The following is a 22,481-nucleotide window of genomic DNA, read 5'->3' as shown; positions in this document are numbered from 1 at the left end:
CTTTCCTAACAAGCCCTATAAATCAATTTGATTCTTTATGTACACAGATCTGATAAAAATTAGAATTAATCTAAAAAGAAAAGCATCGATATGGCTGCACCAGGTGAAAAACGAACCCTCCTCTCCCCGTTGCTAGGTTTCAGCCCTGTAGATCATGAAAGGCCCTACTTTTCATAAAATCAGGCAACTAAAACATAAATGGCAAAAGGCCAATCTAAATGTGAAATTAGACAAATGAGAAACAAACATGTTGAAAGCACAGCCCATAGCAATCTCAGCTTCTTCTGCTATCAGAAGCTTCGGTGTATAAAGTCATTTAGAAACATCACAAACCTTTGATCTACATGAAAAGTAAAGGGTCCTCAAATCTGTGGTCTGTTACAGTTGGGTAGCAGGAAGCTGTTATGTCCTCCAGAGGTGTTAACATTCTCTTTTCTGTCTCCTCCAACTCCCTGGTCTCACAGTCTGTTAGACTAGGACCCAAACCTGGACACTCATCAGTAAAGAGGCTCGACCTTAATTCCTCACCCCCTTATCCACTTTGGAAAACAGTTTAGCAGTTACCTGTAAAATTAAACATATACTTACCATATGATCCTGCTATCCTACTCCACGTTGTCTACCCAAGTGAAATGAAAACTCACGTCCACACAAAACCCATACAGGAATGTTTATAGTTATTTTATTCATAGTCACCAAAATCTGGAAATATCTTGTCATGGTTAATTTTGTGTGTCAACTTGGCTAGACTATGGTCCAGTTGTTTGGTCAAACATTAGTCCAGATACTGCTGTGGGAGGATTTTGTAGATGTGATTAAAGTTTACAATCAGTTGACTTTAAGTGATGGAGATTACACTCAATAATGTGAGTGTGCCTCATCAAATCAGCTGATGGTCTTAAGAGCAAAAACTGAGTCTTCCTGAAAATGAACGAATTCTGCTTTAAAAAGGTAACCAAAGTCCTACCTGGGTCTCCAGCCTGCTGACCTACCCCATAATTTTGGACTTAACAGCCCCACAGTCACATAAACCAATTCATTAAAAAAAATTATTTCTTCATAGATAAATACAGATAGTGATACAGAAGATATAGACATATAGAGATATAGATGTATGTATGCATGTACAAGTATGTGTGTTTATATGTACGTCCTATTGGATTTGTTTCTCTGGAGAATCATGACTGATACATATCCCAAATGTCCTCAAACTTCTGATTGGATAAACAAACTGGTGCATCATCCATACAATGCAATACACTTAGCAATGAAAAGGAATGAAACAGGCATGCAATAAGAATGAATCTCAAGTGCATGATGCTAAATGCAAGAAGCCAGATTCAAAAGACTATGTACTGTATCACTCCATTCAGATGAAATTCCGAAAAAGGCAAAACTGTGGGGATGGAAAACAGATCATTGGTTGCAGGGGCTGAAGGCTGGAGGAGGAGTGACTATGGGATGGGGAGATTTTGGGGTGTGCTAGAACTGTTTTATAGCTTGATTCTGTGATAGTTACATAACTATATGCAAATTATACTTTCATAAAAATATGCTAAAACGAATAGGAGGCAAACATGTAAAGAAAGTCATTCTATTGAAAAGAAACTGTGGTAACACAAAATTGCCTACTTAAATATATTAATGATACATAGAGATTGAGATTAATTCTGCAATAAGTTATCTTAAAAATGTCATGTCCATTACATTTAATTAAGACATGTACCCTGCAGAAATTAAATATGCTTTGATTTTTTTAATTTAAATATTGTCATTTAGGAATTTATATCAAAACCCACCAATATGTACTACAGGGCTACAATAATAAAAACAGCATGGTATTGGCAGAAAAACAGACACATAGACTAATGGAATAGAATTGAGAACCCAGAAATAAAACCACATAAATATGGACAGATAATTTTTGACAAAGAAGCAAAAAACATACAATGGAGAAAAGACAGCCTCTTCAATAAACGGTGCTGGCAGAATTGGATAGCCATGTGCAAAAGAATGAAACTGGACTGCTATCTGTCACCATGTACCAAAATTAATTCAAAATGGATCAAAGACTTAAGCATAAGACCTGAAACAATAAACTGCGTAGAAGAAAACATAGGTACTAAACTTATGGACCTTGGGTTCAAAGAGCATTTTTGAATTTGACTCCAAAGGCAAGGGAAGTAAAAGCTAAAATAAATGAATGGGACTTAAAAGCTTCTAAAACTTCTATATGAAACTTAAAAGCTTCTGCACAGCAAAAGAAACCATCGACAAAATAAAGAGGCAACCAACTGAATGGGAGAAGATTTTTGCAAACAGTTTCTCTGATAAGGGGCTAATTTAATATCCAAAATATACAAGGAACTCATGCAACTCAACAACAAAAAAACAAACAATCCAATTGAAAAATGGGCAGAGGACCTGAAGAGACATTTCTCCAAAGAGGACATACAATTGGCAAATAGACATATGAAAAAATGCTCAACATCACTAATCATCAGAGAAATGCAAATAAAAACCACAATGAGATATCACTTCACCCCAGTCAGAATGGCTATCATCAACAAGACAAATAGTAATAAGTATTGGACAGGCTGTGGAGAAAAAGGAACCCTCATACACTGTTGTTGGGATTGCAGACTGGTGCAGCCGTTATGGCAGGCAATGTGGAGGTTCCTCAAAAAATTACGAATAGAATTACCATATGACCCAGCAATCCCTCTCCTGGGTATCTACCAAACAAATCTGAAAACATTTATATATAAAGACACGTGTGCTCCAACGTTCATTGCAGCTTTGTTTACAGTTGCCAAGACATGGAAACAACAAAAATGTCCTTCGATAGATGAATGGATAAAGAAGTTGTGGTATAGATACACAATGGAATACTATTCAGCGGTAAGAAAAGATGATATAGGAACATTTGTGACAACATGGATGGATCTTGAGAGTATAATGCTAAGCAAAATAAGTCAGACAGAAAAAGCAGAGAACCATATGATTTCACTGATATGTGGTATATAAACCAAAAACAACAAAAGAACAAGACAAACAAATGAAAAACAAAAACTCATAGACACAGACAATAGTTTAGTGGTTACCAGAGGGTAAGGGGGAAGGGGGGTGGGAGATGAGGGTAAGGGGGATCAAATATATGGTGATGGAAGGAGATCTGACTCTGGGTGGTGAACACACAATGGGATTTATAGATGATGTAATACAGAATTGTACACCTGAAATCCATGTGATTTTACTAACAATTGTCCACCCAATAAATTTTAAAAAACCCCACCAATAACTGAGACCGATAAAAACAAACAAAAAAAGTCCATATTGTTGGATGTGGCTGAAGTTGATTTCACTGCTGTATACTATTCCATTGTGTTACCATTGCAATTTATTCATTCTTCTACTAATGTGCATTTTATCTTCTATTGCTGAAAGGATGAAACCCAACAGGACCCTCATGGCGGCCTCAGTAAATTTTCCAGTAAATGCTTCTGTCTGGATTTAGCTAACGGGGAATAATGGCCAAGCTTGCCAGAAAATATACAGGACACCCAGTCAAATTTGAATTTCACATAACAACAGTGTTTTAGCATAAGTATTTCCCATGTAATCTGGCAACCCTTGTACCAGCAGGAAGGAAGAAAGAGAAAGAGGACAGTATTTATTCCCCCAACTCCCTGCCTGCTAAGTCGCCAATGGGCTGGCTGTGTCCCCCAAATCATAACTCTTGTCCGGCAGCCCTCAGCATATAGCTCACCAGGTTCTAGTAATTGGTCCTTCTTGCTGCATCGGGCCTAAAAGTGGTACATAGCTCCCAGCTATTATTAGTACCAGGGTACGTATCAACTCCTGTTACTAAACCCTGACCACACTTTTGTAAATAGCTCCTTGATTCAATTCTTTTGGATTGGAGTGTGTTGTCTGTGTTCTGCTGGACAGAGATGAGGCTGTTCCTGTCTCCTGGAGACAGAGTACAGACCTTTCCTTTCCTGGCACTCCCTCGGCAATGTGTGTACTTATAACTCCAGAAAAGGGTCAGAGTGTGGGGCTTCTCTCTCATGCCCAGTATATCAGATCCAGCTAAGACACTCCCACCCCACCCCCATTTCTTTCTCTCCTACTTGTTGGTCACTATTATCTCCTTCGGGGTAAGAAAAAAACTGTCTCCAGGACCTCATCGCTTCCTTTCCGCTCTGCACCTTGGGTATCAGCTCTGTACTCCAGGCCCTTGGTCTCTGAGACCTCAGGAAATCTTTCCTTGCTCAGTAAGCCCAGCGGTTGCAATTGAAAGGTGTGGTTGTCAAGACCACTATCTTAAGTAATGTTTGAAAAATCCACTCAAAAGCTCTGTGGGCTTCTAGGACAGGCCTAGCCCCTGACACATTCTCCCCCTGACATGATAAATGTTACTGTCTCAATGGATGAGGACTGAAGGGAGGTAAGAAAATACTGGGATAGAATAAAACCTCAGGTGTCTCCAAATTGTATCCCAGCACATGGCACCTAGTATAATGAGAGTTCAGTGCGATTATGCTTGAAAACAATTAAGAAAGAATTAATAATGATAAAACTATGTATTCCTCACCGAACATTTCCTCTGAATTGAGCACTGTGAAAACAGTACCGGTCTTCAACAAGCCTGCAAAGCAGTGAGGGTTCGTTTCAGCTCCCACCATCTGCCAAGAGCTGGGAGTCTGCAAGCAACATTTCTTCTTCGTCAGTTGGCCAATAAAGGGCCACTAGGGGGAGTTTGGAAGACAGGAGAAGAGAAGGGCTTCATTTCTTCCTATTTGCTTGCTGATTCCCCCAGAACAGCAAACAGTTCCAGGTTCCAACTTCTTTTCACATTTTCAAAAGAACGGGTAGTGGCCACTCCTCAGATGTCTGAGCCCCAGGAGACCCCCTTCCTCTAAGCTCCCCTCCTCCAAATTTGCAGGTTCTGGTGATGGTTACACCAACGACCCTTGATGAATCAGGCTTCCTGAAATCCATGCCCTCCTGTTGTTGCCCTCCGCTGTGACTCAGGCTAAGCCAGGTGACCTTCTTTGGCTAATGGGACATCAGCATACAGGCAAGCAGAGGCTGGATGAGCACTTGAGCATTGGGACTTGTTCTCTTGGACGGTTGCTGCCACCATCACATGAGGGAGCCCAAGTTAGCTTGCTTGAGGATGAAAGAGGCCTAGAGAGGGAGGCCAAAGCATCCAGAAGGCCCAGTCAACCTTCCAGCTGAAGACTGCAGCATGAATGAGCCCAGGTGAAACCAGAAGACTGCCTGGCCAACCCAGAGAATGTTAAGCCTCTAAGCTTTGGAGCTATTTGTAATGCAGCAATGGACGACTGAAACAGTTCTGATCATCCCAGCCTCTTCCCTCCACCAGAGGGATGGTAGCTCCCCATTTTGTTTGTTCCGTCCTCCAACACATGTTTAACTAGTGTAATTTCTGTTTTCCTAACTGGACCCTGACTGATACAGAATTATTATATCCATTTTACAGATGAGAAGACTGAGGCTCACCGAGATTAACATTATTAATCTACAATAATAGATAATTGTACTGTATAATAAACAGCCTCTTGTAGATTATGATGATGACAATTATTTGAAGTTGATGTCACCCATAGGAGGGGTTGTGTTCAACATCCTGAAGGCTCCAGCTCTGAGCCAGCAGAGGGAGCTTTGTCCCTAAGGGCCCAGTCAGCAGCACCCACTCAGGAGCCAATAAGGCTGACAATACCTGTCCCACCTAAAAGTCTGTGCAAGCACTTCATCGGAGGAGACTGTAGGCTCCTTGAAGGGAAAGGAAAGGAAGCAAGGTAATATTTGTTAAGACTCAAGAACTGTGTCAATTTAAATGTTTTTAAACTGGAGCTGCCCTGTTTGAAGCAGATTGTCCTCCAGGAGAAGGAATCCAGAGTACCTTCCTGCCATCCTCCTACCTCCCACCTGATTCCACCCCAGTGTTAACAGAAGTTTCTCTGGAATGGGCCACATTTGCTCACTCAGTGGACAGTCACTGAGTAAAAGGCAACACAGGGTACAGTGTGGTTCTCTTTCCTTAAGTCCCTTCCTGTAAAATAGTAATAGGAGTCAAAAAGGGCAGGCCTGCTCCCTCCCCAGACAATGCTTGACCATCCTGCCTCTCCTCCCTCCTCTCCTGCTCTCCAATCTGCAGCAACCCTGCACTAGGCTCTGAGGGGTTCCCTTGATCTTGCCCTCTGGGTACATTCTTCCTATGATACTGAATCTGTGTGAAACTGACTTTTCCTCCCAAACAGCAGCAAAATCTGAGACTCAAGTCTGAGCTCTGGGGTATAAATACTAGACCTCAGAACCTGTAAGCAGGTCTCACAGTTCAACCAACTTGGGAAAGAGGAGCAGTGCTTGTCCAGCCCAGCTTACCTCTTCTCCCTGCGCTGGGGTTTGGCGTGAACCATCAATGATCCCCTAACCTCCCAGTTACCTGTCATTGCCTCCTTTATACAAATACCTGCTTTGGAACTAGATCTAGGGAGAAGTGATAGGCCAAAGGTAGAATCTGGGCATTTCTGGCTTCCCCTAGCCAAAATGCCATTTTAAAACATGATGTAATATGTAACACATACTAAAGAACACACCTAACGTATGATGTTGTTAAGGATAAGAAAATGAATTCTTAAGAACCCACCATCCATCCTAAGAACTGGTACATTACCTTCATCCTGTCTCCCCTCCATTCCCTTCTTATTTCTAATACTAATGTATCACAGTTATATTTGTTCTTTAATTACAGTGACACTTTCTAGAAGTTTAGGCCTCGATTTAGATTAGTCTTATAGTCTCCTCACAATTAGATTCAGGCTAAATATTTTTGGTAGGAATCCTGTATAGGTAATGCTGTGTCCTCAATACATCCCATAAGAAGCTACTTGGTGTTGGTTTGTCCCCTGAGTGGTCATGTGAAGTTTGATCACTTGGTGAAGATGATATCCTCCAGATTTCTCTTTTGAAAAGATGACTTTAATTAATAAGTAACCTGTGCTATAATAATTTGAGTCCATGTAAATATCCTTTTCCCCAACATTGTTTTACCGATGGTTTTGGCATCTATTGACAATTCTTTCCTGAATCAGTTGTTACTATAGTGGTTCCAAAATGTTCTAGTAACCAACCCTTTTGCTCCCCTTATTTGATTTGAAGTAATATCCTTTTATTCCCAGTTAATAACCATAAGGCAACCAAAAAGCTTGTTCTCTTATTTCACTTTCATTCTTCAGTTTACTTTCTCGCAGAATTTTAAAGATATTGTCCACTCTTTTCTGGCTTCTATTATTGGTAGAGAGAAGTCTCCTAGCAGTCTTATTGTCATTCTTTTGTAAGTGATCCGATTTTTATCAAGAAATGAAAGCCCAGATGTGAAAAAGAAATGAATCTTTTAGAAATGAAAAAAAACATAATTGTTTAAACAAACTTAATGGACAGATGAAGCACCAAATTTGACACAGATATTAAGAAAAATGAATGAACTGGGACATAATATGGAGTGATTACCCAACACACACAGAAAGAGGAGATGGAAAATATGAAAGAGGTCATGAAGTATGAAAGAAAGAATAGAAAGTCTAACATACATTAAATTGAAGTCCAGAAGAGGACAAAGAGAAAGAACGAGAGGCAATACAGCTGAAGAGAAGTAGCTGAGAATTTTCTAGAATTTGAAGACACGAACCCTTAGTGATAGGTGTATTCGTTTCCTAGGGCTGCCCTCACAAAGTACTGCAGACTGGGTGGCTTAGACAACAGACATTTATCCTCTCACAATTCTGGAGGCTGGAGGTCTGAGGTCAAAATGTAGGCAGGGTTGGTTTCTTTTGAACTTTTCTCCATGGCTTGCAGACGGCCATCTTCTCCCTGTTTCCATGTGGTCTTTCCTCTGTGCGTATCTGTGTCCTAAACTCTCGTATAAGGACATCAGGGCCCACTCTAAAGAACTTATTTCACTTAATCACCTCTTTCAAGACCCTCTCTCCAAACACAGACACATTTTAAGGCACTGGGACTTAGGACTTCAACACACTTCCTGGAGAGGAGAACGATTCAGCCCTAACAATGGGAATCACGATATTATACATCAGGTATGATAAATTAAAAAGCCGCAGCCCAACATCACTTAATGAAATTGCTAAACACTGAAGTCAAAGAGAAGGTCTTAAAAGCCACCAGAGAGAAATGCCACAGCCTGCCTGACAGTAGAATGGTTCCCTACCGGGCATCCTCAAATCCAGCTTCTGAAAGCTGTCAAAGCTCAGCCCTGGCCTGACTCTCCAAGAGGTCTTGCATTGAGGTTTGGCTTCTCTAAAATGTAACGTTCGTTTAATCCCAAGCCTGTGATGTGGCCTTTCTGTTCACCCACAGAAAAGGGGTGCTGGCAAAGTCAGCAGGTAGAGGCAGACCTTAAATCTCTCCCTGACACAGACCAAAAATGAAAAATCCACTTGGGTTACAGCACTGCTATAAAAAGCAGAGTGTGTTGGGGTAGCCAAAGCTGGCAGATAGGGACTGAGTAGAGCATTAGTGTGGGATGGAGTCAACATGTATTCCTGTCTGGGAAAACAAAAGGTGTCACAGAGAGTATATAGTTGACAGGTTTGCCAAGGGTCCTGTGGTGCTGAATAAATCATTCCTGCTGCCCTGGCTTTTGTGCCCATGGTCCCCAGTGCCTGAGGCATGACAACTTACAATATAATTTATCATGTGGGGGTGTTTGGGCTACCCAGAGAGACAGGGGTCTGTCCAAAAGCGTCCTATGACCTCTATCGCACCAACCATATTTCTCTGTGCTAGGCAAACGCTCAATAGGTGAGCAAGTTGATTGGGAATCCCTGGAGAATCTTTGTATCCTGGAACCTACCGTGGGCTCTGACCAGCTGGAAGGGATTTATAACTAAGCTGGACACCTGCTGCTATAGCCACTGCCTCCATCACTATCACCTCTTGCATGGAAAACAACTGCCACCTTCTCCACTGGCCTCCTTCCTTTCAATGCATTCACCACATACCGTGTTTGCTTGAAAATAAGACCTAGCTTGGCAATCAGCTCTAATGCATCTTTTGGAGCAAAAATTAATGTAAGACGTGGTATTATATTGTATTATATTATATTATAAAGGCCCGGTATTATATTAAGTAAGACAGGGTCTTATATTAATTTTTGCTCCAAAAGAGGATTAAAGCTGATTGTCTGGCTAGGTCTTATTTTTGAGGAAACACCGTAGCAGTCAAGTGATCTTTTTGAAAAGATGGTAATCAGATTACATCACTGTTTTGCTTATTAAAATCTTCTGTGGCTTCCCATGGCATTGAGAACAAAATCCAAGTTCCTTGATTAGGTCTGTATGATCCTGCAAGATATGGGCCCCTTTGGTATAGTTTCTCCCCTCCTCTTCTTCACTATGATCCAGCCACCTGGGCTTTTTTTTTTCAGTTCACCAAACAAACTGAGCTCTTCCCCACCCCAGGGCCTCACCCTCGTTCTTCCTTTTACCTAGAAAGGTCTTTCTCAGCTCTTCCTGGAGTTGGGCCCTTCTCATCTGTCAAGACTCAGCTCACGTGTCCCCTTCCTAACCAAACATGGAAAGTGGATTCCCCCAGTTACTCTCTATTTCAGTACTGTCCATTTCCTTATTGGTATAACCACAAGCTCTATTTAGTTTGCCTGCTTGTTTCTGTCAGTCTCCCCAACTAGAATCTTAGAGGACAGGGACCCTGACTCATCCTGTGGTCCACTGTATCTCCAGCTCCCAGCACAGTGCAGGGTGCATTCAGTAAGCGTCACATGCCAGGTGCTACCCAACCAGGGCCACTGGATCCTACAGCAGAACTGCTTTCTTACACTTCAAGGCAACCCAAAGCTCAGCAGAATCAGGGGAGCTTCTACTCTGGCCCAATCCAGCTCCCAACCACCCAGCCTACCATCAGAATTTAAATGGACCCCAGGAGCCAAAAGTTGTTGAAATGCAGAGCTAGCAACAGTTTACCTCCATAAATTTGACTCCCTGCTGCTCATGGTATTAACTCTGGTTTCAGGGACTTCCATTTCAATTAAGACTCTGCACACTTCAAAATCCTCTGAACAGCAGGACACTGATTGAATTCGAGGTGCCAGGAAGCCAAGTGGAAAAATCAATCGTAAAACCACTGGTCCTTTTACGGTGTAGTTAAAAACCTGAACAAACAACTTTTACACCTCCTTTAACATTCTATTCTATTCCAAATTAATCTGGAATATGTACAGTAACATACACTGTTTTTAACCGGTCTATTAGGCATGTCCAGTCTGGTCCACAGAGCTCTTGATTTGAGATTCCAGTTTGCCTCTCAGCAGCACTATTGGTACACAGTCTGGGTCAAGTTTATAAGACTTGTAAATGTTGAAAAAGGATATCTGAGTTATCAAATGGTTGCATATATTTTCGAATATAAGACCTCCAGACAAATATGTAATTATATATTTCAAATGCTCTCCTTTGGTCATATAAATTATGATATACCCATCCAATGAAATACTGCACCATTATTCTAAAAGAATATGGACAAGCAATATGCATTAGTATGGAAACGTGCAAGATTATTAAGTGAGAACAGTAAGTTACAGAGCATGAATTATAACAGCCCTCTGTGTGCATGTGTATGTAAATATATGTTTTTGTAAGCATGGACTATTTCTGGAAAAAGACCCTATATGTATTACGTGCTTGCTGTCTACCAGGCATTGCTCCAAGTATTTCTCAAATGCCTTCGTTTAATCTCCACAATGCCCCTCTGAGGAAGTTATTACTATCTTCTCTCATTTACGGATGAGGAAGGTGAGGCCAGGAGAACATAATTCAACTTCAGTGTCCTGTGTTATTTGAGGTGTTTTTTGTTTGTTTTTTTAAACCCTGAATCTGCATTTCTTCTATCATGAAAAAACAAACTTGTTAATAGCTTAAAATCATTCCGTCTGGGATTTTGAAACCGAGAGGGCAGTGGCAGTGTTTAGTCTCAACAGGTTCTATGATAACAGTGAATAAAATCCCAGGTTGCATCACTTCCAGCTGGGCGCCCTTTTTCCTGCAGCCTTGTTTGGAGAGGGTGGTCAGAAGCTGCTGGAGTCAAAAGCAGAGCTCAGTAGAAGCAGGAGAGCAGGAAGGAGGAAAAGCCCATTGGAGGTCCTTCGGAACAATCAACTCTGGTTTCCCAAGTGTGTGATTACCCACAAGCTGACCTCGCTGCCTACCACGGTGATATCAGGTAACGCTGTCCCCAAGTAGCCTGAACAATTCAAGATTAGCCCCTGGCTGCAACCTTTTATGCAGTGGCATCTGGATAAAATCCACTATTGTTCAACACTCATTGTGACACTGGACCTCATGCTAACACTTCTTCGACACCCACAACAGCCCACGAGCTGCATTATCCCCATTTTAACAGCAAAGAATCTGGCACTTTGTGAAATTCAGTCATTTAAGTCCCACAGCCAACTGCAAGGTTAGGACTTGAACTCGGGTCTCTCTGGCTCCCTGTTAACTCCCGCACTGGGGTTGCCATGGGTGAGCTGATGGCAGCCAGATGTCGCAGGGTATATGTTCAGCCCTCCCTAACTCAGCACCCTTCACCCAAATCGAATAGGATACAAAAAAAATGAATAGGTGCAAGGCTCCTGCCTCTTGAGCCAGGATCTGTCTGCTTCTGTACTGGCGGAACGCTGAGCAGAGTGGCCACCTGCCTAATGACCTCTGACACTGCCCTGAATCTTGTTCCTGTGATCGACAGCCTGCGGTGCCCTGGAGTTTCCCTCCAGGCTCTGGTGCCTCAGCCTCCATTGCCTGGCTGAACCTGCCACCCATTGAACTCTAATTGTAATACTTAGGTCCATTGCCCTCTAAAGATACAGCCTAGAAATGTGAATGGTTGGCCTGGGAGCATCTTGGGAGGGCTCATTGCACTGAATCTCACGCCCTAGAAATCTGGTGTCTTGAAGATATCTTAGGGCAGTTCCTAGAGGGCTTGCTGATGCGAAAAACGATGGTGATGGACAAAGATATACTCAGCTGGTCTCCTGCCACTCCCTTCCTTGCACTTGAATACACTCCTGGCTTTACACACACACACACACACACACACACACACACACACACACACACACACACGGCTTCAGACCTTTGGGTCTTAGCTTGCTCTTCCTTCTGCCTGAAATGCCCTTCCCATCTTTCTTCACACGACTGACTGTTAAAGTCTGGAAATTCAGCTCAGATGTCAATCACATCCTCAACCCCAAGCTGGGCTAATACTTTCATAGCACAAGGGTTTACCGCGATTACAAGGCCCCTATTACGTTGAAACGTGCCTCCCCCTTTGGACTGTAAGTCTTTAAGGACGGGGCTCGGGTTTGGGTCCCTTACAGTTACTCAGAGTCTCACCTGATGTCTGGCACGTCGCAGGTGCTTGGAGTAGGTATGTCGCTCTGTCCAGCAGGTACGTTCTCAGCCTCCAGGTGGCCTCTTCATTGCGTTACATAAGTGCCAGAGCTTGTAAGATTGCTGCCTATCCGAGGTTCATCTGCAAGAAGCTGTAATTGAAACAGCTTCCAGGATGGAAAATCACTTTTAGAATTTAATTTCCAAGCTCGCGGCCTGGATTACAGGAAATGCTTGGAGCACGAATGCTCCCTGTGCCGAATCCAGATGGGTGTGTTTCCTAGGCGGAGAAATGTGAATCCAGTCTTTGGCCCCAGAAATGTCTGGCATTCACTTCGGAGGAAACTAGAAAAATAGGGTAGTATAGCCAGCTAGGCTCAATTATACTTCTCTTAAAGAATGTCTTTTCAAAACAAAGGTGGTGGTGTGTTGGGGGGGTGGGGGTGCCTGCCAATTTTAACCTGGAGTTGTTGGGGGACCTTTGCTGTTCAGGAGACAAGTGTGCAATTGTCATTGATTTTAAAATTTCAGAGAAAGAATTTCGGGGAGTCAGTCTTTAGCCATCACAAGGCGGGCCAAATGTCGAGAGGGCCTGAAAGCTGCCAGAAGGAGCACGCCAGGGGGAGGCAACAGAGATCTGAATCTGTTCTCCTCTGAGGATATAAGTAAGCCTGTGCCTGTGGTCAGATGACAGCAAGAAGAAGAATAGCTCACATTTACGGAGTCTTGGCTTCTTGCCAAACATTATGCTAAAAACTTTATGCCCTTTACGTCATTTGATCCAATAACCCTTTGAGGTGGACACCAATATTATTTCCACTTACAGCTGAGGAGACCAAGGTTCAAAAGGTGACTTGCTCAAGGTGGCAGGCCTCCTACTGCTTTGCAAACACTTTCACAATTTTAAACAAAACCCCTGTCCTATGTAGTGGGAATTCAAGGTCCTCTGGCTGGGAGATCCACAGGGGCTCCCCAGGCTGTCGGGCAGAGGTGCCCTTTTGCTGCTAGTAAACATTCTTTCACACAGTGCTGAAGACAACAGATTAATTAACCACCTGCTGGCCACCTGCCTGCCCACTCCCAGCTCTCTGAGCTTCCTCTTTGGCTATAAGTGCACTGAGCAACCAGGGAGAGGGGTGGAGCTTTCTGAAGCCCTGTGGGTGGCCCTAGCATGGAAGTATTTCTGAGCCTTCCGTAGCACCTTCCCTCGGATGCTAGGGAGGCAGCAAGGAGCGGCAGAGTCCTTCTTTGTCGATTGAGAATGCCACCTCCTGATGCTGGCGCCACAAGAGAGCGCTGAACCCCTCTGGCCCCTGAGCTCAGCTCTGTGACTCATCCCCACAGCCCTGCCAGGCATGTGCTGTTTGTGGAGGTCTGTAATTACTCAATGAAGTATCTGAATGATATTCCTCTAGTCATCCCCATTCTCAGGGTGGTAATTGTATTTGAGGTTATTTAAAAACATTATTGTATCCAAATAGAGTTTACAGCAGCAGACAGCGTGATTACTACTCCTGCTATCCTGGGTGTAGCTAAGTGGTGCTATAAATGCCTGGTGAGTCGTGAGTTGGGCAAAAATGGCTGCTCCAACAAGGAGCCCCTCTGTTTCTGGGGCTTCCTGCCAGAAACAACCAACCCTGAGAGGGGAAGTAGTGAGAGCAACTCATGGCCAGACTCCAGTTGACTTTGGGTTAGAACAGACTGTTTTCAGAGGAGGTTCTCCACTGATTTGCTCTTCATTTTCAGACGTGAACCAACTCTTCCTTATCTCTACAAGAACATATACTGACACGAATCTTGGTCTGCCTTCCTTTACCACCTTTTTGGGAAATATACAAGTGATACAGTTAAAAGCATGGATACGGCTCACTTAAACATCTCCAAGCCTCCATTTCTTTGTCTGTAAAATGGGATTAGCATAGTGACAGTAATGAGAGTTGACATTTCAGTGCTTACATGTTAGGCAGTGTTCCAAGTATTCTGCATGAATCATTTTATATGATCCTCAGAATAATTCTGTGACATACCACTGTTAGGTACTGTAACCAGGTACTATTATCACCCTCACTTTTCATGTTGGGAAACCAAGTTACAGAGTGGTTAGTGACCTTTACAAGATCACTTGCCTGCATGTAACGAGGACAGGATCCAAATCCAGAAGACTAATTCTAGAACCTACTTGCCAACCACTTAACTACTCTGCTTTTTTCAGAAGGCTGTGAGTATTCAGTGAGATTCACTAAACAGATACTGCCTGTATGCCAAGTACTGTTCCAGGTGTCAGAGTTATGGACCAATCCCTATCCTCATAGATGTCACATTCTAGCCAGGAAGATGATCCACTTAAAGCTTTCAGTGTGACACTTAGGACAAGGCCAGGACTCATTTCTGGGTCTTAAGACTTTAGAAGTTTCTGCATGATATTTTAGTTATTTATGTACACATTTCAATGCTCCTACTAGATTATAAACTTCCTGAAGGCAAGATTAATTTATCCTTCCTTTCTGGGTCTTCAAACTCCTTACACATAGCAGGAAGTCAGTCAATATTTGTTGAATAAGCAAACCTGTTGATCCTGTATATACGTGGAGGAAAAGCAAAAGGGCTTTATCCGTGTATTAATGCAGAAGTTCTCATCTGTAGCTGTAAGTACACCTGAGGTGTAGAATGACACATCCATGTCAACTGCTAAGAGAATCACGAGACATGAAAAGCTCTTCAAAAACTGTAACACATAAAATATATGTAATGTGTTATTGATATATATAATAGAGAGAGAGATAATGAGAGAGAGAGAGAGAGAGAGAGAGAGAGAGAGAGAGAGAGATTAAGGAATTGGCTCATGGGATTGTAGAGAGGCAAGTCCAAAATCTGCAGGGTAGGCCAACAGGCTGGGGACCCAAGGAAGAGGTCCAATCCAAGTTCAAAAGCAGTCTACTTGAATGAGGCTCACCCACACTAAGGAGAGTAAGCTGCTTTACTCAAAGCTCACCAATTTAAACCTTAATCATATCCAAAAAAATCTCTATAGAAACATCCGGAATAATATTTGACCAAATATATGGATAATGGCCAAGTTGACATATAAAATGAAACCCCACGGGAATCTTATTTCCCTAACTAGAGTCTACCATCTTGAAAGGCACAGGTCAGTGCTTTCACGTCTGAATCCTCCCCCAGCACCAAATGTAGGGAGTATTGTCCGGAGGTATTCAAGAAATCCCCAAAGAGTGGATGAACACACCAGTGAGACTGCACAGACCCTCTGCAAGCAACCTCGTGTACCTACTGGAAATAACACAGAACGTGTGACCAATATCTGCCTAATCCCCAGAGTGCAAACCACATGGTGGCCGAGAAACCAACAATATAACTCTTACCCTTTCTCTGTTCGGCAAACAACTCTTCAACCATACTCAGTCATGTCTTTCAAGATAAGAATAGGTTTAGACAGAAATGTCTGTTTATTTGCATTTGAACTCTGCACAACCCTAGCCAGTAAAAACAAAACAACAACACAACAGCATGTTGTGGCCTTGGGAGAAATTTCTTACCCTGGTCTCTGACCATATTTTTATGACATATATATGTATATATATATATATACACATACATATATACATATGTACATACATACATATATATACACACATAAGATATATATATATATACATGTATATGTATATATATATATCTATCTCAAGCTTTATCTTTCTCTGAAGCCTATTATTAATTCGTGCAACAAGCTCTCACCTCTTCTCCCCCGGCAACCCCTAGTCAAGCTTAAATCAGCCCCCTAGAGATAAATCAGACTGGGGGAGGGGGGCTAGTGCTTTCTCAGCCAAATTTTCAGTCCCAGCTCAAATTTGTAATTCTAAATCTAGAATCTAATTTCCAGGTTTCCCCTGGTTCTGGAGCAGGCTGTTGCTTAGGCAGAGGAGGAAGAAGGCCTGGGCCAGAAATCTCAAACATCTGGAGAGATGGTAGGTCCTGAAGCCGTTTTCAATGCCAGTCTCTATCTTTGAGTGCCCCACAATTATTGGGTGCCCTTTTTGATTCCCTTTTCTACAACTGTAAAAATCTTTTTATTTCTTCCTTAGTCCCAGTAGAAAATGGGGCAAAGAAAAGTTACAGCCTGTTCAAAGACAAGGAATTCCAAATGTCTCTTAAACATGAAACAGATGAAAACATGCTGAATTATGCTCATAATAATAGAAATGCAAATTAAAAGTACAAAGGGAATATTCAAGATTAGGGAAGATTGGAACGTTAGTTAACACAGCTGGTAAGATTTTGGGGAAATGTGTGCTGTGAACACTGCTGGTACAAGGCCATCCTTCTCTGACCTTCTTGGAGAGCAATTTGGCAAAACATCTCAAATTTTAAAATGCCCTAGTCTGTTGATCAAGCACTTCCACTTCCAGGTATTAATAGACCTACTTGTACATTCATGCAAAATGACACATGCCCAAGAATATACATTGTGGCATTGTCTGTAATAGCTGAAGATTGGGTACTATCTAGATGTCTATTAATAGGGGGCCAGTTAAATAAATAATGGACTCTTTCCTACCCAGCCACTTAAAGGAATAAGGAAGGTCAGTAAGGACTGATGTGGAAAATTTTGCAGGGGTATTGTTAAGAGAAAAGAGTAAGGAGAATGCCAGAGCACATGGTGTGCTAACATTTGTGTGTGGGAAGAATGTGCACATATATGTTGGTAAATGCATAGAGGACCCTGGAAGAATACCTAGTACTCTGGGGATGCTGGGTACCTCTAGAGCAGGGACCTGGGAGGCTTAGGGACATCAGAGGAAAGGAGATTTATTTTTCACTGAGTACCTGTTATGGATTGAATTGTGACCCACAAAATTCATATACTGAAGACCTAACCCTCAATATCTCAAAATGTGACCTTATTTGGAAATAGAGTTATTGCAGATGGAATTAGTTAAGAGGAAGTCGTAGAGGAGTAGTGTGGGCCCTTAATCCCATATATGTCTCCTTATACAAAGGGGAAATTTGGACACAGGAAGAACACTGTGTGAAGATGAAGGAGGAGATTGAACTGATTCTCTGGAAACCATTAGAAGCCAGGAGATAGTTTCGGAACACATTTTTCCCTTGCATTCCTTACTAGGTACCAACCCTGTAGACACCTCGATCTTGGACTTCTAGTTTCCAGAACTGTAAGACAATAAATTTCTATTGTTCTAAACCACCCAACTAATACAGTGTCCTTTGGGGCCTTTTGAGTTCTGTATCATGTACCTCTATTACTAATTAACATTTTTTTCAATGCAAATGCCCATTCATCACCAAAGCCTTCCCAGATTCACCAGACTGGGTTGATTGCACTATCTTTTGGACTCTGAAAATATTTTATCTTTGCAACAGTGTTTTCCAGGTTGTAACGTAATTTAACTCTTCATGGGGCTCACGCTGGCCACCAGCTGCTCATGGCAGCCCAGCTCCAGGGAGAACTGTTGTTCACAATGTTAGCTGTAGAGGGCGCAGCTCACTGGCCCATGTGGGAATCGAACCCGCGACCTCCGTTTGAGGAGCATGGCACTCCAGCCACCTGAGCCACTGGGCCGGCCATAGTACTTTTCAGGGGAAATAGTTTTTCAAACAGAAAGAGGGTTGATTTTTGCTTGGTGGGGAGATGAGGAATCAAGAACGGCCCCCTGTGTGCTGCTGTGCTTGATGAGGGACAAATTAAAGAATCTGTCAATCATGTTCCAAAGGATGGTTCTTGCAATGGATTAGAGTGACATTTGCAATGGGAGATAAAGATGGATGGTCTGGCTGCATCTCTGTTTCCTTAACAAAGTACCACAAACTGGGTGCGTAAAACAACAGAAACTTATTGTCTCACAGCTCTGGAGGCCAGGAATTGGAAATCAAGGTGTCAGCAGGGCCATGCCCCCTGGGAGACTCAAGGTGAGAATTCTCCCTTGCTTCTTCCATCTTCTGGTGTTTGCTGGCAATTCTTGTCTTACAGACACATCCCTCCAAGCTCTGCCTCCACCATCACATGACGTTCTCCGTGTGTGGGACTCTGTGTCCAAATTTTCCTTTTCATATAAAGACACCAGTCATGGGATTAGGGTCCGCCCTAATCCAATATCATCTTAACTTGATTACATCTGCAAAGTAAGGTCACCTTCTGCAGTTCCAGGTAGACACAAATTTGAGGGGAATAGTATTCAACCCAGTACAGCTGCTGAGCTAAGACTCACTGAGGACAGAGAAGGAAGCAGCAAAAGGCAAAGGAGTGTTAAACTTGACAATTAAGCACAGGCAGTGGAATCAGACAGACTTGGTTTCCAATCCTGGTTCTACCTGCTGGTCAGCCCTGTGAACTTGTACAAGTTGCTCAACATCTCAAAGCCAGTTTTCACATCTGTGCAATGGGCTTAATGTCTCCTGTGGTTGCTGGGTGAAATAAAACTAAGATCAGGTCCTGACATGCTTAGCACAGGGCCTGATATTTTTTAAAAATTAGTCTTTAAAGCTAGAGTCCCGATTTTCATGGCTCCTGCTGTCCTTTCAGGGAAGAATGTGGACAGTTAAACAGCAAAACAGGATAGTTTATGATTAAAGGCCCAGAGGCCTGGTACAGGATGTACCTGTCACAAGAGGTCAGAGCACGGGGTGGGTGGAGTTTAACTTTTAATAATAAACAGACGCAAAGATAATGCTGAAATTTGAAACTCTGCAGCTAAGCCATATTGATTTTTTCCCTCCCCCTCCACCAGGGTGTGTTTCTAGAGTTTATCATCGAGGTCTTCATGGCATAATCTGAACAGACATTGCCTATTCCCCTCTCTGTTCTAACACTCACCTCTATCTCCCGACGCACTTGACCATCAGGACGTTAGAAAGAGGCCACAGCATTCATCCAAGTGGCTCTGACCTCCCCTTGTCTAGGCTGCCCATAGTGGAAGGGTCCCCTTGGGAGGGGTTTGCTGGTGAAACTGCATAGCTGTGTGTGTTAATCTCTGAGACAAACCAAAATGACTTGGGCTGATCAGCATTTTGCACAGATCGGGGAGAACTGTCTGTTCTCCTATACCAGCTCATATGTTCCATTAGAAATAGATAAAATCACGCAGGGACTGAAATCTTTTGGGTGACATTTTCATTGAGAACTCCTCATCGTAGCAGGGCTTGAGTGTCCTGTCTATGACCTGTGCTGGAATCAGCCAGACCCATCCATTCACCGCACCTGCCGACACCCTTATTTCCTTGGCACTGAGGAAAATTATGTGCACGAAACTTTGTTTCTGAACTGTAGCTTTTTAAATGTTTTACTTGGTGATTAGTGGGACATAGCCCATCAATTCACTTAATATATATATTGAGTGCCTGGTTAATAGCATGGGCTCTAGAACCAGTTGCCTAAATTCAAATCCCACCTCTACAAATCATGAGTTTTGTGACACTGAGCAAGTTACTTAGTGTCTCTAAACCTTTATTGCTTCATCTGTAAATGGAGAATCATAATAATATCTACCCATAAGGCTGCTTGCTCAGGGGATTGTTCCAGATTTGGGTCCTCGGGAAGAAGATTGTGAGACAGAAGTCAGCAAGCAGGGCTCTTAACAGCAACACCAGTAAAAGGGAGAGCAGGAAGCAGCAATGGGTGTGTGTGTTTGTGTGGTGGGAGAGTTGAGCTGCCATGCAGTCCCAAAGAAAGCAGCAGCCAACCCCAGAGGGCGCTCTAGAGCTGGAAGAGCAAGGGACTCCTGTCCTGAGTTGGACCAAAAGCACTGGGCCGTTATGCCCCTTGGTTGGTCAGTCACTGGATGCAGGTTTCCCTAGAACTAGGAGGTGTGACCTTGGTCAAAACAGTTTTTTTTCAGCTAAGCCAATCCCCAAAGGACAGCTGAGATTGGTCTTCCTGCAGTGTTGCCAGCATCTGGGAGGATAAATCCTTCAATCCTGAAAGGGGATCACAGCCACCACCACAAAGATTAAATGAGATGATCCAAATAAAGCCCACAAGGCAGTACCTAGCATGCAGTAAATGCTTAATAAGTGGTAACCATTATGATTGTTGTTGTTTTTATAACTGTTAGTTACCAGGCACTGTGACAGAGACTAGGGACACAGAGGCATCAAGATTCTTCTCCTGTTCTCAAGAAACTCAATATATAAGCAAATGAGACCACCAAACAAGCCATTGCAATGCCGTGCCCTTGATAGGGTGGCCCAGGGTTGGCATGGGAGCATCTAGAAGGGATACATGACCTAGGCTAGGAAGGTGAAGGAGAGTGATGCAAAAAGTGATCTTGGAGATGAAGAGGAGTCAGCCAGGCAATGGGAAGCATTGGGGGTGGGGGTGATGGTGGAGGAAGCAGTGTGTGAAGACAAGAGAAAGCACAGTGTGAGCATAATATAGTTCAGCAGGGCCAGTGTGGAGTGTGCACCAGGGAGAGGGGAGGAAGGGCCTCGTGTATACCAGGCTGAGGAGTGTGGATTTGGAAATAGAGACGGCAGTGGGGAGCCATTAAAGCATTCTAACCAGAGAAAGGACGTAGCCCACTTGTGCTTAAAAACGTCACCCAGCTGCCATGTCGGCAATGGATTGGCCATGGACAAGATTAGGAGCTGTTGCCAGGGTCCAGATGAGAGATTAGGGTGATTTGGACCAGGCTGGTGGCACTGAAGAGAAGAGTGCACAGAGTCGAGGAATATTGAAGATACAGAATTTCCAGGCTTGGGGATGACTGGATGATAAGAGAGAAAGGGGAATCCAAGGTCATGTTTAAGCTTCTGATGTGGGAAAATGAACTCCCAAAGGCCTGGTGTCTTAGTCCAATTGGGTTGCTGTAATAGAATGCCATAGACTGGGTGGCTTATAAACAACAGATATGTATTTTTCACGGTTCTGGGGGCTGGAAAGTCCAAGACCAAGGAATCAGCGAATTTGGTGTCTGCTGGAGGCCCCGTATCCCAGTTCACAGATGGCTGTTTTCTCGCTGTGTCCTCACATGGTGGAATGGGCTAGCGAGCTCTCTGGGGTCTTTTTAAAATAAGAGCACTACTCCCATTCTTGAGGGCTCTTCCCTCAAGACCTAATTACCTCCCAAAGGCCCCAGCTCCAAATAGCATCACTTTGGGGAACAGGTTTCAACACATGAATTTTTGTGGGGAAGGGCACAAACATTCATTCTATACCACCTGGGAAACAAGTGTCCTAAGACCTAGAGAGAAAAAAACCCACCAAGGACAGACGTACTCCTCATTATTCAGCATGGTTCAAAGGAGCTTCTTCCAGGCAGCTCTCCATGGCTTATGGCTATATTTTAGACAAACATGTGGAGCCTTGAGGGAGCATGACTCTCAGAAGGAGCTATGCTAATCTCAGAGGAACCTGCTTCCTCCCTGCTTTTATCTAGGGGAGGAAAAATCCAGCAAAGAATGCTCTCAGTGTTTACACTGTAGTTGTAGTGGAAAGTGGAAAGCAAATTAAGCAAAGGAAGAAGATATAAATAAAAATTCACTTTGGATTCAATCTTCAATAAACATCAAGACAGAGGGTGCCAAAATAATGTATACACATTTTAAGAAAGGAGAAAACTATTAAAATTGTAATACTCAATATATACCAATAACAAAAGATGAATACAAGTCACGTTTGACTTCTGCAATTACAAGAGGTGCTCAAAGTGGTTACCATCAGTATCCAGACACTTCTGATTATGGCGAACTACGCTTGCTTGAGCAACATTGACCAAAGTGTCCACTTGTATACAATCTTTTGGCACCCCCAGTGTTTACTGAATATGGACTCTGGGCCCAGCCTTGTGCTCAGGGCCTGAGATATAAGGAAGAATAAGATACATTGACCAACTTGAACTTGAGGGTCTACCTCCTTCCATAGTCATATTTCTTATGATAAATTAATGCACTGGTGTTTGGGTTTATATAGCAGCCTTGTGTGTGTTTGGTGACCCTGAGTCAGTCTCTGGGTTTTAATCTCCTCTATGTTTTCCCAAAACTGAGCTTTTGGACTTCAGAGCT

This window comes from Rhinolophus hipposideros (genome assembly GCF_964194185.1).
Source record: "Rhinolophus hipposideros genome assembly, chromosome: 15".
Classification (NCBI taxonomy): Eukaryota; Metazoa; Chordata; class Mammalia; order Chiroptera; family Rhinolophidae; genus Rhinolophus; species Rhinolophus hipposideros.
The sequence above is the reverse complement of the archived record's forward strand: the minus strand, read 5'-3'. Positions refer to the sequence as shown.